The sequence below is a fragment of the Penaeus monodon genome, chromosome 40 (assembly GCF_015228065.2).
Source record: "Penaeus monodon isolate SGIC_2016 chromosome 40, NSTDA_Pmon_1, whole genome shotgun sequence".
Lineage (NCBI taxonomy): Eukaryota > Metazoa > Arthropoda > Malacostraca > Decapoda > Penaeidae > Penaeus > Penaeus monodon.
This window is the reverse complement of record NC_051425.1, coordinates 721593-739424: the sequence shown is the minus strand read 5'-3', so window position 1 is coordinate 739424 and position 17832 is coordinate 721593. Positions and strand designations below refer to the sequence as shown.

The following is a 17832-nucleotide window of genomic DNA, read 5'->3' as shown; positions in this document are numbered from 1 at the left end:
GGGTTCCCTCTCAAATGAAAAAATATACTCATCAGCTGTGTTCCTCTACAACCAGTGAATAAAGTGACTGACGTGGCTATGGTTAATTTTTGGGAGATGGTGACCATCCCCGGGGCCCGACCGCAGTATAACCAGTCATACCGTCCCCTCATATATTTTTGTTGCCGTAAGTTTTATTGGAGGAGAAGCACGGGCCCGGGCCCCATTTCCCCATGCTGCCCTTCATCCCAGAGAGCTGAGAGGCCGGAGTTGGTACGGAACCAGGGTATGTCAGGGCCCATATTTTCCGGGGCTTCCTGCTGCTCCGAGATCCCCCCACAGTTTAGCCTGGACGGCAATTTTCCAGGGGTAGCCACGGGAGGCACTCAAAGTCCGATGAGAAAAGGGGGTATGAACCGGCAATATTTTGTTGTTTTTTTGTGTGTGTGTTTGTTGTGGTGGTGTGTGTGTGTGTTTTGTGTGTGTGGTGTGTGTGGGTGGGGTTTGGAAAACACACACACACTCTATATAATGCACATACATATGTTAACCCACACAAACCACACACACACACCCAACACAATTATTGGCATGTGTGTGAGTGGTTATTAACATAATATATATATATAAAATATAAAATTTATATTTAAAATTATATATAATATATGTGTGTGTGTGTGTGTGTGTGTGGTGTGTGTGTGTGTGTGTGGGGGTGGTGGTTGGTTTTTTTTATCATATTTTTTTACTATATTTGGGTTTAAATTATATAATATATATTTATATAATATTATTTTTAAAAATTTTTTTTAAATTTATATATAATATATATAAATATATATATATAGTTTAGAAAAATATATTTTAAAAAAAAAAAAACCACCACCCCCACACACACACACACACCCACACACCCACTCAAAATACACACACTACAACACACACCACACCCACACACCACATGCACACCCCACCAACACACATCCCCACACAACACACCCCACCACACACACACACAAAACAACCCACACCACACCACAACCCACCCACGCACACCCCCCCGCACCCCACCCACACCAACGCAAAAGCAAACACCACACCACCACCACACGAAACCCAATAAGATATATAAATATTATAATTTATATATAATATATATATTAAATATATATATATATATATATATTATATATTTATATATATATTATTTTTAATTTTTTATATTTTATATATATTAATATAAAATATATATATATATATTTTTTAAAATTTATATATATATATAAATATATATAAAATTTTATATTTTATATTTATATATATATATATATATATATTGTATTTTTATATGGGGCCGGGGTGGCCGGGGGTTAGATTATCGGACTAAAGACTGCACGACGGCAATCTGAGTTCGAGGGTTTGGAGTCCCCCGGCCCGGGCACGTTGTTCCCTTGGGCAAAAAACTTCACCTCGTTCCCTCCTAAAAAAAGATATACGCCTTGAGAAGTCAAACGAAATGTCGTAGGGGAAGTCACCGCCGTGGCACAAAACCCCGGTTGAATAGGAGGGCTCCAACGGCAGGGTGGGGGACTGCCATATAAACCTCTCAGTAGTGAAATTTGGGGAAAGGCCTATGTCCTGCGTGGATAATGGGGTTTGAAAAAAAAAAAAAAAAAAAAAAAAAAAAAAAAAAAAAAAAAAAAAATATATATATTTAAAAAAAATATAAATTTTATATATAAATATATATATATATTACAAAACACAACCCACACGGTGGTGTGTGGTATGTTTTTGTGTGTTATGTGGTGTGTGTGTGGGTGTGTGGTGTGTTGGTGTGTGTGTGGTGTTTGTGCGGGTGGGGGTTGTTTTTTATATATATATAATATATATATATATATATATATATTATATATAATATATGTATTATATAGACATAATATATATTATTTTATTTTTTATATACATAAATAAATTAAAATATATTATACAAAATTAATATATACTATATTATATTATTTATATATATTTTATATATATATATATATATATATTATAATAAATTACTATGCTGAAACATAGATTATATATAAATATAGGGAAATTTCTTTAAAAAAGATTTCGCGTTCGAGTTTATTTGACGATAATGGGTGACTTTAAAGGGTTATACTACAAAGTATACATTTTTGGTTGGGGGATCTCATTTTCCTAACAATCTTGATTTGATAAGTCCCGTGTAGGGGAGGGCATAAAAGTATTCGGGGAAATTAGGGGGAAAACGGGCTTAAATACAGAAATATAATGTAAAATGCAAAATACGCGAAAAAAAATTTTAAAAATCGCCCGAAAAACTCTGGGGAAAAACGCCCGCCAAATGCTGAAAATCTACTCCCAACCGCCTGTTTAAAAAAAAAAAAAAAAAAATTACGATTTGGGAAAACGCCACCCCAAAAAAAAGTCTACGGGAACACTCGCCCCTTTCATTAAAATTTAAGGAAAGCACTCATTACAGCTGTGAAGCCACGTTTATACATATGTAATACAAAACGTTGTAACAAGAAACCTTACCAACCCCTTATCGGGGTTCCGCCGCCGGCCCTCCCCTCGGGGTTTTTATTTAAATTGGGGGCCCCCCCCCCCCCCCCATGGGTATTTCCCATCGGGGCTCCCCCCCCGGACCCCCCCTCGGGGTATTTACCTATCGGGGCTCCCCCCCCGGGACCCCCTTTTGGGGGGTATTTACCTAGCAAAAGTATTCACGATTAGCCCCTGGACCCCAAGGGTTTTACTTTTATTTATCGGGGGGGAAAGAGCAACCCACAGCGGGGAAAAAAAGGGTGCACCCGCTTTTTGGGCCTCTGATGCTGCAGCTGGAAGGGCCGCTTTGGCCAAGTACCCCCCAAAAATTGACGACCCCTCCCGCGGGGTGGCGCTTTTATTTATGTCCCCCCTTTTTCGTTCGACGGGTTTTGTGTGGGCCCGGGGTCAAAAAAGTTATTTTTGATTTCCCTTCAGGTGCTAAATCTTCATCCCGTGGGAATCATAAGCCTTCCAGCAGTCACTAAAATTACTGACTTTTCATGTATTTCTTCTTTGATGATCTGCAGATGTTTTTCGAGTCCTTTCTCAACCTCCGCTGCAAAAAATTCTTTTTTTTCCCGACACAAGCCCCCAAAAACCCACGACTACGATGACCTCCCTTTGTTGTTTTTTTTTTTTTTTACCAAAATTTTATTGTCTTTTCGACCGTTTTTTCCCCGGTCCACCAATTTTTTTTTTTCCCAATTTTTACCCAAAATATGAGTACATCTCTGCAAAAAGCACCCCCACATAATTTTCTCACTATTCCTATAAATTTTGCCTTTACAAATTGATAATAAAACATTCACGAAGATAAATATTAAAAAATAAAAAATTTTCTTTTATATGTAAATGGCTATTGGGTAGCCAGTTTTTTATAAAAAGCTGCTGAAATTTCCCTTTTTGCTTTCTTTTTTTTCACTCGAACGAGTTTTTGAGATTTAAAAAAAGTGCAGTCGCGGTAAAGCCGGCACGGGTTCACTACACTTTTTACATTCAGTGTATCGGTTAGTACACATGACTCACCAATATCGAAAACAAAAATCAGGGTTTCCCTTTTACTTTGTTTTTAGTAATTTATACTTCCCGTGTCACAATCTATCACATTTCTTGTACAGGAATTTTTTTCTTTCACCGAGGCCATTTTTCACAGAACGTCAAAAAGGCCGCCGGGCCCTATGGCCACGCCCCTGGCAAACACGACTTTTTGGAAAAAAAAACCCGCTGTTTGGCACATAAAATGTCTAAAATTTTCAAAAGGAAAAATAAATTATATTTATAAAAAAGGGGGAATTTTAAAGTACAAAGGTATAAAAAATGAATAGTGTATTATTGATAAATAATATGACGAAATACTTTAAAAGTTCCACACGCACTACGAACGCAGGGGTGTTTGTTGAGTTTTGGACCTCGAAAAAAAAATAAGGTCTATTTTTTTACCCCTATATTTCCGTTACCAGAGGTGAGCGCTCTATTTTACTTACATTTTTGTAATCGTTTTTTTTGCTATTTATACATTACAACCATTTTTTGATACTCCGGAATACATATTTATATACGATTTCCCATGATTGTGTGCATGTAATGTGTGCGCGCGTGTGTTTCTGTCTACAATGCTGAGTAAGGGAAAACCAAAGCACCCGACTGTTGTTTATGCTGAGTGAATTCACATAATTCACTCAGAGTAACGTGCACTTCTTCTGTTTTTCCTTTAGAATACAACTTCGGAGTATGTATAGCTTTGTGTAATACGCATAGATTGTTTGCGCACGCACGCACGCAAACATACGCACAACCCGCCACCACACACACCACACTACACGCACCCACACACCACAGCATAACCCACACACACACACACCACACACGCAACGCATGCACGCAAAACTACGCACAACACACACACACACACACACACACAGCACGCACACACATACATACAACCACACACACTTCACACACCCACACACACACACACCACACACAACACACACACACCCCTACAATCACACATATTTTATAAGAGTTTTCCAATATATATTTATACCCCGACAAACACATAACACACACACACACACCCACACACACACACACACACACATACAGCACACATATCTATATAGATTTTCCAATATAATATTTATCCACACCGCACCACACACATCCACACACCACGCAAAACACACACACACACATCTCTACCCACACACACACAGACAGGCCACATATTTATATAGATTTTCTAAATATAATATATAGATATATATAGATATATATATATATTATATATATATATATATATATATATATATATATTATGTATATTTATGTATATCTATCTATCTCTCTATCTATCTTCTATCTATCTATCTATCTATCTATATATATATATGTATATTATATTACATTAAAATAATATGTATCTATATAGATATAATATATATATTATATATAAATATAATATTATATATATATATATATATAGATTCTATATATATGCGTATGCATAATGCATACGCAAACACACACACACACCACACCCACACACACACACACACACTCCACCCATATTATATATATATATATATTATAGCTATAATATATATATATATATATATATATATATATATAATATATAATATATATTTTTTTTTTTTTTTTTTTTTTTTTTTTTTTTCCTTCTTCACTACTTCTTCTTTCTCTTCTTCTTCTTCTTCTTCTTCTCTTCTTCTCTTCTTCTTCTTCTTCTCTTCTCTTCTTCTTCTTTTAACGGTATTTCATGTCTGAGCCGCCGTGTCACAGCATGATACTTAAGTTATTTTCATGTTGTGTGCTCTTGGAGTGAGTACGTGTAGGTCCCCCAGGTCCTTTCCACGGAGAGTGCCGTGGGTACCTAAAATTTAGGTAATCATCTCTCCTATTTTCGGGCTTGGGACCACACTTAACTTGGGCTGGCTTTGGCCCCCAGTGGGCTAGTGAAGGGAATCAAGTTGAGGTTCCTTGCCCAAGGGAACAAAGCGGCGGTCGTGACTCTGAAACCTCGAATTCGGATCTGTCGTGACGTCTGAGATCTGCCGCTTCTAACCATTCGCCCGCTGCCTTGACGATCATGGGCCTCCATGATTTTTTCTTACAATTTAAGCGGTGATTGCCATTGCCTTCCGCCCGGTGTTTTTTTTCTTATCGAGTCCCATTCTATTTACCCGTCACTGACTTGAGCTGGCTTGGCCACCCAGTGGCTAGCGGAATTCGAGGTGAAGTTCCTTGCCAGGGAAACAATGCACCCGGCCGGTAATCGAACCCTCGAACTCAGATTGCCGTCGTGACAGCCTAGAGTCCTGACGCTACTAACCATTCGCCACCGCGGCCCCATATATATCTCATCATCATCCAAACGGTATGCTCATGTTGAGCAGCCGTGGACCTCTCCACCACCTTCGCACTAAACTCGCTCTTACGCTTTTTCTTTCCACTTGTACCATCGACAGCCCGCAGAGATCTTTGAGTATTGTCGCTCAGTCTTGTCTTCGATTTGCCGTCTCCTCTGTTTCCTATCAGCCATCCCTGTCCAGCAAGTTTTTTCTCATCGGTTTTAACTTCTCATTACGTGGCCAATAACATATATATATATACCATATATCCACACACACGTTGTATATACATTTTAAATATCATGCTGTTGACCACGGCGGCCTCAAACCATGAACCTACGTTAGAAAAATATATATATTATATATAATTATAATATATTATATACATATAACATATGGCGTATACGCTGTGTGTGTGTGTGGGTGGTTTGGGTGTGTGTTTGTGTGTGTGTGTATTATATAGCTCATCAATAACGGTATTTCTCCATGTTTGAGCAGCACCGTGGACCTCTCCACCATCCTTCGCACTCGACTCGTCTTGCGCTTTTTCTTCTCCTCTTGTCATCGAGAACCCGCAAATTATCTTTCGATGATTTGTCGCTCAGGTAATTCTTTCTTTTTATCTCCGTGAATCATCATATGTATTAGTTAAAACTGCTCGAAATAAGTGAACTCTTTCAACATTTCCACAACCATTCCGTTGATTGTACATGTTCATCATTGGCATCTGCCGTTATCTTTTGCATCACTGATCTGATTTTTCTGGCATTAGAAACACGCCGCCTTTTTTCGCTTGCTTCTCTAACTTTATCTATTAGCTGTTGTAGTTTAGTGATACCACTGGCAATCAAAACTAATATCATCGCCGTACCTTAGATTTTGTATTTTGTATCCTCCAACATTTCCTACAGTTCCTTCAAATTCTTAAGCCCTCTCATAATTGTTTCCAGATTATGTTAAAAGAGGTGTCGGAGACAGAATGCAACCCTGTCGCCTCCGTGTTTTGACTTCGAACCATTCGTTAACCCATAAGTGGATATCTTACGTTGCTTGTTGTTGGTCATACATGCTTTTTATTAGTTGGAATGAGGTGTTTTGGAAACTTCATATCGTTCTGTTATTCCGCGATATCTGATCACAGTATCAAGCTTTCAAGTATCGATGACACCAGGTATAGTCTTTTCCAATGTCGCTGTTTTCTCTATGATATGTCAGATTTAGAATCTGGTTTCTGGTACTTTTCTAGGGGAAAACCTGCTTGTTCTTCTGCAATTTCTTCTCTTAACTTCACTTACAACCAAAAAGAAAAAATTCTTTCAGCAATAATTTTCAAACAAAATTTTTGTTGCTGTGCTTTTATAGGCAATTGTCCTGTTATTTTGTTTGGATTGCGTCACCTCTTTTTAGGTATTGGAGCAAAGACTGATTTTACACAGTCTTCTGGCCATCTTTTCATTCCAAATAATTTTGTACACAGTTTTGCAGAAGTATTCAACACTTTCGCCAGCATTCTTGATTAGTTCCGCTGTTTATTTCATCCATTCCCAGGGCTCTTGTTATTCTTTTTTAATGCTTTTATGGCTTTTTTAACTTCATCTAGCAGTGGGCGCGTTGTTCATCTTCGCTGTCATTGAGTCTAATTACTGTTGTTGTATAATCTTCATTCTTTTTTGGTATAGGTGGGAACATAATTTGATTCCATTTCTTTGACTTCTTTTCCATCACTAAAGCAAGTCCTCTTCCGGGGGGGGGGGGGGGGAGAGGGTCCATTGTAGGTTTTAAATTTTCGTGTAATGTTTCGTACTCCTTGGTAGAGTTCTTTAGTTGTCTTATGACAGAACAGTTTCAATTCTCTGGCGATGTTCATTTAATATTTTTCTCAATCTCCGTCGCAATAATTTTTTTGAATTTTTGTATTTTTGTAATTTCCTTGAACAGAAGAAATTGTCCTTTTTTCTTTTGGTCGATAGTCTCTTAACAGGCGCTCAGCAGTTCTTTTCCTATCTTCCCACAACTCATTTGGGTTTTTATCGTCTTCACATTGAGTGAGTACTCAAATTTTGTTGAGCACTGTAATTCGTAGTTGTTATCAAGATTTTGTAGTCCGAGCTTTAGGGTGGTTGGAGGACGCTCCCTCTTTTGAGTCTATTGAAGTAGATATTAGTAAGTTGTTGGCCATGTTGCAGTCTGCACCAGGTCCTTGTCTTGGCATTTTTTATGAAACTTTTTCATTTTTGGTTCAGCACAATGTAGTCATTTGGTTTGCGTGTTCTTTTATCTGGGTGAAAACCAAGTGTCAAGTGTCTTGGGTGGTGTGGAACAATGTATTGGCTATAACTAGATTATTTGTACTACACAGAATTCAATAAAATCTCACCTTTTCATTTATATCTCCAAGGCCGATTTTCCACAGTGTCCGTTTTCAGATAATTTTTTCCTACTTTGGCGTTTGATGTCGCCTGATTATTTTTACATCTCTGTTAGGGAATTGTGTCTAACTTTCTTGGGGAGTGTTTACAATTTTTCCATTTCTTCATCACTTGCATGTTGTTGTGCGTGCATTGTATATACTAATGTTGTTTCTGACTTTTAAAAAAAAAAATAAAAAAAACAAACAATAAAAAATGCGCTCATTATTGGGCTGTTAGCCAATTGTGCATTTGCAGTTTTTTTCGTGAGAATCTAGTCAACTCCGTGACTATAATTTCCTTTCTTCTTTCCAGAAAAAAGAACTGTCTGTGGTTTCCTTAGTTTTGAAACTTCCCTTACTTTTCCAATTGGTCTCACGGTTCCTAGTATTGAATGTTGTATTCTTCCATTTCGTTACAGACCGTATGTACTTTACCCCTCTCTTTCATTTACTTACTTCCCGTTCCGATTTTTAATGTGTCTTAATTGGACATGTTTTCTTTATCTTCTTTGTCTTCAATGCATATTTAACCATTTCAGCCTGGTTGCCCAATGATAACGCGCCCTTGATAACCCACGCGACGTCGGATGTGGTATGAATTATCATTTCTGTATTTACTCTTAGTGTAGAGGTTGTCGGAGAAAATAAAAGTGAGTGGAATCCCCCAGGTCCTTCTAACTCGCAGTCTCCAACTAACTAGGAGGAACCTGTTTCTGCCGCTGTTAAAACCGCCAGACTGTAATAACTCCGACATAGGAGATGGTAAAACCAGTAATCAGTAGAACCGAAGGTGTTTTCACCAGTTATCCCCTGCCCTGTTTTTTCTGCCGACAGTTTCACCGCAACCCTGGCATAGGGAGTTATAGGGTGCTATCCTTGTTCAAGGGAAACCCCAGTGCAGTTTTATTGTCTTTAAAAAAAAAAAAAACCCATGACAAATATATATATTATATATATATATATATATATATATATATATATATATATATATCTTATAATATATATATATATAGATTTTATTTTATATTTATATTTAGATAGTATAGTACATATATCGATCTACTGTATCTATCTATCTATATATATAGAGTGATAATAATTAACACTAACAACAATATGTGTGTCCATACAATACACACACAGTAACAGAGTGTTCAAGACCAATCGAAACGTTCGTGGAATTATCTTCGGTTTTTATCTTGGATTTTGATGGAGTAAATCTCCAAATTGTCTCTAATGGAAAAACAGAGAAGTGCACGTTACTTTGAGTGAAATTAGTGAATCACTCCGGCAATAAAACACAGGTTCTGGTCTTTGTTTTCCCTTACTCAGCCTTGTTAGATGAAACAACTCACGCACACGCGCGCACACTTACACGCACACATCATGCAAGCACGGCACAACACGCACACACCACACACGCGCGCGCACCGCTCAACATACCGCACACCCGCACACGCACACAAACACACACATGCCACACACACACACTCACACACACACACACACATACTCACACACACACACACACACACACACACACACACATGCACACACACACACACACACCCCCACACACACACACACACACACACACACCACACACTTTAACATATATATATATATATATATATATAAATATATATATAATAGAGAGAGAGAGAGAGAGAGAGAGAGGGGAGAGAGAGAGAGAGAGGGAGGGAGAGATTAATATGCACATACCATAATATACATACATACATACATACATACATACATACCACACAGACACACACATATACTTTTAGCTGTACGCTGGTGTATGTTTTGAGTGTATGTGTGTGCAAACGTGCGCGAATGTCCTATATTAACGGAGCAGACGCGCCTTCGGAAAAGAAGATCATCTTGACTTTTATTCTCATTTTCCATTTTCCTTCTTCTTGTCTTATTCTTTTTTTTCACCATCTCCGTCTGTAGTCGCAGTAGTAGGAACTCTGGCCAAGTTCCGCCTTTTAGGACGAAAAAACCTTTTAATTTTGGGCGAGGGGGGAGGAAAAGATTTCTTAAAAATTTTTTCATGAAGGTAATTCGTTTAACTGGGTCATGGCAGCGGTACGATGGCACGATAATAAGAGTAGAGTAGCTGTGCTAATGGTTTACAATTACCGTAACGATTACTTCGGCAATGATAAAAATTTGTTATGGGAATATTGATGAAGACATCGGTAGTCTTATCGATAATGAGAAGATGATTTTGGGTAAACATAATGATAACTAGGACACTCACTATGATAATGATGGTGATGATAATCACAAGTAGGATAGTGTACGACTATTCGTTGCTTGAACAATGATATCACATTTTTTAGTTACTAGTACTTCTACTAAAGCGAGCAGTAAAAATATTCAAGTAATTAAAGATTTCCATAATCATAAGAGGATATAAAAAAATCTATGATAAATGAGATGAAACCAGCATCAACAAACACACCATACTAGGTAATATCACGAAAGACATTATAATAAAAAGAAAAAGGGAAACCTTGAAAAGGAATAATCATGATAATGGTGATAATAAAAATGACAACATTAATAATGTAGTAATAGTAAAAATAACGATAATGATAATAATAATAACAATAATAATAATAATAAGCAATAATAATAATAATAATAAATAATAATAATAATAATAATAATAATAATCCAATAAAAATAATAATTGATAATGATAATAATAAAAATAAAAAATGATATAATAATGAAAATTTAAATAATAATAATAATGAAAAAATAATAGGAAAACGATGATAATGATATGATAAAATGATAACAATAATGATAATAACAATAATACTTACTTCTCGCCGTAAGCTTATACGCAGTTAAACAGGTCAATTTCTTAATAGGTGATCTGTATAGCGCGAGCATCACTCATTAACTGTGGCGAAAGTTATGCTAAGGTTTATTTTAAACTTTAATAAAAGTTATTTGGGAAAATTTATCGTGCATGTCAAACCCAAAAGTACAGTAAAATAAGTGTATGGAGTGGTTACCTTGACGAAACTAAGACCCTTTTCATCTATGGCAAAAGGTGTGCAAATCGAAAATAAGGGAAATATAGGACAGACAAGAGTGAGATCGCCCCTTCATTTTCTAGTTTCCCTTTCCCTGTTTACTTCGCGAGAATCAAACAAAGTGACCCCGGGAACTCATTACCAATTTGTCTTTTATTTCTACGCGCTCGTTGAGACGAATATTTTGTCATTATCAGCATCCGTTTTCTCCCAATTCATGTATGTAATGGTTTTTTTTCCTTTATTGTTCCCATTTACGTGTTTTTGGGGAAGTATTTAGGCTATCTGTACAATAACGTGTGCGCCTGCGGTTTTTTTCAAACCCGGGGGATTGACAGGCCAGCGCCAAATACGTCGAGGAACCCGTGAGCAATGTTTATTTCGAGTGCCGTCGATCCGGGTCATTTTAAAAAACCCTTTGTGGATATACTGGGCAAATAGACAAATTTGTTTCTATCACAGGGCCCGATATTTGAAACCAGCAGTGCCGAAAAGTGAAAAAAGTGATTACAAAACTAAGAATTGTGACCATAGCGAAGCGAAGAAAGGTTCGGTTTTCGCGATATAAAGGTATGTGGTTTTACCCTGGGGTCCCTGGGCGTTTGCCCCTGGCTAGGCGATGTTAACAGGGGGTCCAGGGGCGTAGCCCGGCTAGGGAAAAATATAGATCGTAGTGTATAATTCCACAGAATTAAGTTAGGGGTTTATTGGTTAGGACCCATTGTACATTAACCACGGGATTGGATTATGGGGAAATCCCGTAGATTTTTACCGAACGTTTGGTTGGTTCCCGTAAGTTTTTGAAGTTGGCGGCGGTTCCGTAGAGTTTCATTGTCCGATTTCAAGGGGTTTTTTGTACTTGTTTTACATATTTCTGTTCCTTTTTCTTCTATTTCAGCGGTTTACCCACAATTTCCCTGATCTACTTCTCCCTCCCCTGCTATGGGGAAATTATCAAATCACATCAAGATTGTCGGCGGGAAATGCAACTGAAAATTCATCAGATTCGTTGTCATCTCACGAAAAAAATCTGATGATATAAATATTGTCTGGGAAGACCCGGTTGTCTTTTTCGATAAATTAACCGTTATTGTGTTATAAACTGTGGTGGATAGAGTGGTATTCCTAAGGCATAAAGAAAACTATGTACTTTTAAAACATATGCTTTATTTAAAAAAAAAAAACAAAAACACGAAACAATAAAACTGTCCAGTTAAAAATAGAATCATGAATAAAAGCAAGGTATCCACCTAACTGTTGATTTCTCATTCCTAAAATCTCTCACTTGTACTTATCTTAGGACGACCGGAGGTTGAGGTGGGTAGACCCACAGCGGTTCCTTTGGGTTTTTACAAAACAACCGGTTTTCAGAACAAGCAGAGTCCAGAGCGGTGCTTCCTAACTATGCTGACGTCAGAACCCCCCTTTGGGAACAGTGCGGGCTATTTACATGCCTGTGGGGATTGTGGGTACTTCAAATATGGGAATATGGGAATGCGCACGTATTCTTAAATATGCTCTGAAGTTAATTAGGCTGGAATTCTGTACTTAAATCGTGAACATTGCAACATAAATAACTAAATTTACAATAAAGTAAAGAGGTTCCGACATCTCTTCTCTTATGTTTACGGGACCAGGCATCTTTATTATACCGATGGCGCCAAACGTTCGATGCCGCTCGGATGGTTATCCTCTGACGTGGAGGCTGCAACCCAGGTCACTACAATAGTAATAAAAGTAACAATAGTAAAAATAAAAATAATGATAATAATAATGATAATAAAAATAATAATAATAATAATAATAATAAATAATATAATAAAATAAAAAAATAATAATGATAATAATCAATAATAATATAATATAATAAATAATAATAATAATAATAATAAAATAATAATAATAATAAGGTACTGAAAGTTTTTTTTGAACAAATACAGGAAATCCAGAAATTTGAAGAAGTCCAAAAATGTCTTAAACAGCACAGCGCATGTTCTCAGAAGAGCCATATCGACCTGAGGTGTTTTAGTGTTCGTGAACTGACTTGACTGGATGTTTTTATTTGTGGTTGTTTTTGCATATTTTTTCATGTTTTTGTTGATGTTCCATTCCCTCATACTTCAATCACCCTAGGTCGCTGGTAGTGACTCGGTTTTTGTTTTAATTAGCATATCTAAGGAAACTTTTGCATTAAAAGATAAATAATAATAATAAAAATAATAATAATAAAATAACAATAATAACAATGATAATAATAAAAATAGTAATGATTAGTAGTAATGATTAATAAACAGTACTAACAATAATGATAAAAATAACAGTAAAGTTAATAATAACAAACAACAAAAAAGAAACAACAACAATAAAAACAACAACAAAAACAACAACAGAAACAACAACAAAAATTTAATAATAATAATTTTAATGATAATAATGTAATTATAATAAAAATAAAAATTTAATAATAATAAATAATAATAATATAATAATGATAAAAATTTAATAAAATGATAATGTGATGATGATGATGATGAGGAGGAGGAGGATGATAATGATGAAAATAATAATGATAATAATAATAATAAAGAAATAATAATGAAAACAAACAGTAATGCTGAACAAAATCACGATAACTATAATTATAATTAGTACTGTTACTATTTTCATTTTTATTGTTATTATTATTATCATTATTTTTATCATTACTATTATTATTATTTTTCCATCGAATTAGTGCGGCATTGCGTTATTCCATCTTTCATTATTATTATTATTATTTTATTTATTATTATTATTTTATTATTATTTTTATTATTATTATTATTATTATTATATTATTTTTTAAGACCGCGGGGGCCGATGGGTTTAGAGCATCGGACTCAAGACTGCACGACGGCAATCTGAGTTCGATGGTTCGAGCCCACCGACCGGCGCGTTTTTCCCTTGGGCAAGAAATTTCACCTCGATTGCCTACCTAGCCATTGGGTGGGCAAGCCAGCCCAAGTCAGTCCCGGGTCCCTGAACCGGGTAAATAGAGATGGTGACTCGAAAAAAACACTGGGCGGAAGGCAATGGGCAAACCACCGCTCTAAATTGCCAAGAAAATCATGGCAATCCATAATCGCCAACGTCCTTGTAGGACAGGGCACTTAAAAAAATAAATAAATAAAAATATTATTATTATTTTTTTGTTTTTAAACATTATTATCATTACTATTATCATTATTATTGTTAAGCGTCATTGTTATTATCTTATTATTGTTAGCGTCATTGTTATTATCATCATCATTGTTATTATTATTATTAACATTATTATTAATAATACTAATTACTATTTTATTGTCATTATTTTTATTATTATTATTATTATTATTTACTAAATTATTATTATTATTACTATTTTTATCATCATTATTATTTTTATTATTATTGCTTTATTATTATTGTTATTATTGTGATTACTATTATTATCTTTATTATTATTATTATTATTATTATTATTATTATTATTATTATTATGTAATAATGATGATGATGATAATAATGATAATAATGATATAAAATAATAATAATAATAATGATAATAAAAATAACAAAAATAATAACAATAATATAATAAATAATAATAATTATATAGTAATAATAATAATAATATATGGTTACATATATTTTTAAATGTGATAGACGGGAAATTTACGTAAAACTCAAACAAATTGACCCCCCAAAATTGGGAAGCAATTGACATGCAACAGAATGTATCACCCTAAATCAGACGTAGACCGTCTGTACGTCCCCAGAAGTAAGGAGGTAGGGGATGATGCAGTTGGAATTTCGTACAAAAGAATAACGATTGGTCTCTTGCAATACTTAGATCTAACCAACAATTGGATGCTTCAATTAGTTAGAGTACTGAAAAACTTTAAAAGGTTACACTCAATAGTAAAGTAATCAAATAAATTTTCTCAGGAATTAGGTATGAGAACGAAAACTCGAAATATTTGCCAACATTGGCTGCTAAACATAAAAAACAAAAAGCAAAAGTTGGGCAGAAAAAATTTAAACTAGTGTCCTGAAAAGCCTCTCCACGGACAGTTTTCAGCTCGAAGCAAACACACTGATGTAGATGAACTGCGACCCATCAGTGGCTTAGAAGCTCTGGACTTAAAGGGGAAACCGAGGGTTTTATTCTTGCAGCCCAAGATCAAAGTTTGTTTACCAGAAACTATCAAACTAACATCTTGCCAATGGCACTGACCCCAAAAAGTAGGTTTTTGTGAAGACAAGGTTGAGACAATTGATCACCTTGTATCTGGTTGCTCAATATCAACACCGAATGAGTTGAGTTTCAAAAATAGACACACAGAGTGAGCAAATACCTGCACTGGGAGATCGGGAAACACTTTTTTTATCAGAACACAGGATAAATGGTACAAACACCATCCAGAGCCCGTAACTGAAGGCAAAGATGCTACAATCTTGTGGAACTTTCCAATTCACACAGATCGTACTATATAGGCAAAATCGTTTCCAGATATCGTCATCAGGAAAAATAAACAACACTTGCCTATTTATAGATATGAGCATCCCTTCAGACAGAAACATCCTAAAAAAAGTGTTCGAGAAGATATCAAAATAAAAAGACCTGGAATAGAGGTGGAAAAGATGTGGCATTTAAAAACCATATCTTTGCCCATTGTTATTGGAGCTCTTTTGGCCCTTTTAAAGAAAGGTACAGATAAGTTTCTTGAACGATACTTCTTCTTTTAACGGTAGGTTCATGTCTGAGCCGCCGTGGGCCCCAGCATGATATAATTGTAGTTTTCTGTTGTGATGCTCTTTGGGGTGAGTACGTGGTAGGGTCCCCAGTTCCTTTCCACGGAGAGTGCCGGTGGTACCTTTTTGGTAATCATTCTCTCTATTTATCGGGCTTGGGACCAGCACTTGACTTGGGCTGGCTTGGCCACCCAGTGGCTAGGTAGGCAATCAAGGGGAATTTCCTTGCCCAAGGAACAACGTGGCGGTCGGTGACTCGAACCCCGAACTCAGATTGCCGTCGGACAGTCCTGAGTCCGCGCTCTAACCATTTCGGCCACCGGGGCCCTTTGACGATCTTTGGGCTTCCATGTTTTTTTCTTTAGCAATTTTAGAGCGGTGGTTTGCCATTCCCTTCCGCCCGGTGTTTTTATCGAGTCACCATCTCTATTTACCCGGCACTGACTTGAGCTGGCTTGGCCACCCAGTGGCTAGGGAGGCAATCGAGGTGAAGTTCCTTGCCCAAGGGAAACAACGCGGCGGTCGGTGACTCGAACCCTCGAACTCAGATTGCCGTCGTGACAGTCTTGAGTCCGACGCTCTAACCATTCGGCCACCGCGGCCCCCGAACAGATCTAGGAAATCCAAATTAGAAGAGTCCAAAAAATATCTTAAACAGCACAGCACAATTTTTCTCAGAAGAGCGTTATCAATCTGAGTGTTCTTTTTGTGGGTGAATTGATTTTACTGGATGTTTTGATTTGTGGTTGTTCTGCATATTTTTCATGTTTTGTGGATGTTCATTGCCTCTAACTTCAATCACCCCAGTCGCTGTAGTGACTCGGTGTTTGATTTTAATTAGCAGATCTAATGAAACTTTTGTATAAAAATAATTATAATAATAATGATAATAACAATAATAAAAAAATAAATGATAATATGATAATAAATAATATAATTATTTATTATTATTATTATTATTATTATAAAATAAAAAAGAATAATGACAATCGTAATTTAATAATAACAATAATAATGTTTATAATAATGATAAAAATGTATTAACATAATAACAGTAATAAAATAATAATAAAAATAATGATATTAATAAACAATAACGGTACTACTACTACTACAAATCATAATTATAAAAATAATAATAATCATAATGATAATATCAATTTTAAATGGTAAAAATAATGATAAAAATAATAATAATATAATAATGATAATAATAATTATAACGATAATAATAATAATGACAATAACAACAACAACAAAAATAAAAATAGTAAAAATAATAATAATAACAATAACTTTATAATAATAATTTCAATAATAATGACAATAATGAGAGCAATAATAATGATAATAATAAAAAAATAATAATAATAATAATAATTGATAATAATATATAATAATGATAATAATGATAAAAATAATAATAGTAATAACAATAATAATAATGAATAATGATGATGATAATAATAACATTACTATTAATGTTACAATAATAATAGTAATAATAATAATAATATAATAATAATAATAATAATGATATAATAATTCTTTTTATTATTTTATTGTTATTATTATTTTTTATTATTAATATTATATATTATCATTATCTATTATTTTTATAATTATTATTATTATTATTATTTTATTATTATTATTATTATTTATT

General features: G+C 35.1%; 1 pseudogene; it reads right to left on the bottom strand.

Annotated features, from left to right (window-relative positions):
* Window positions 1–5644, bottom strand: part of LOC119597816 — a 12297-nt pseudogene extending 6653 nt beyond the window's left edge.
* Between the last annotated feature and the right edge of the window lie 12188 nt (window positions 5645–17832).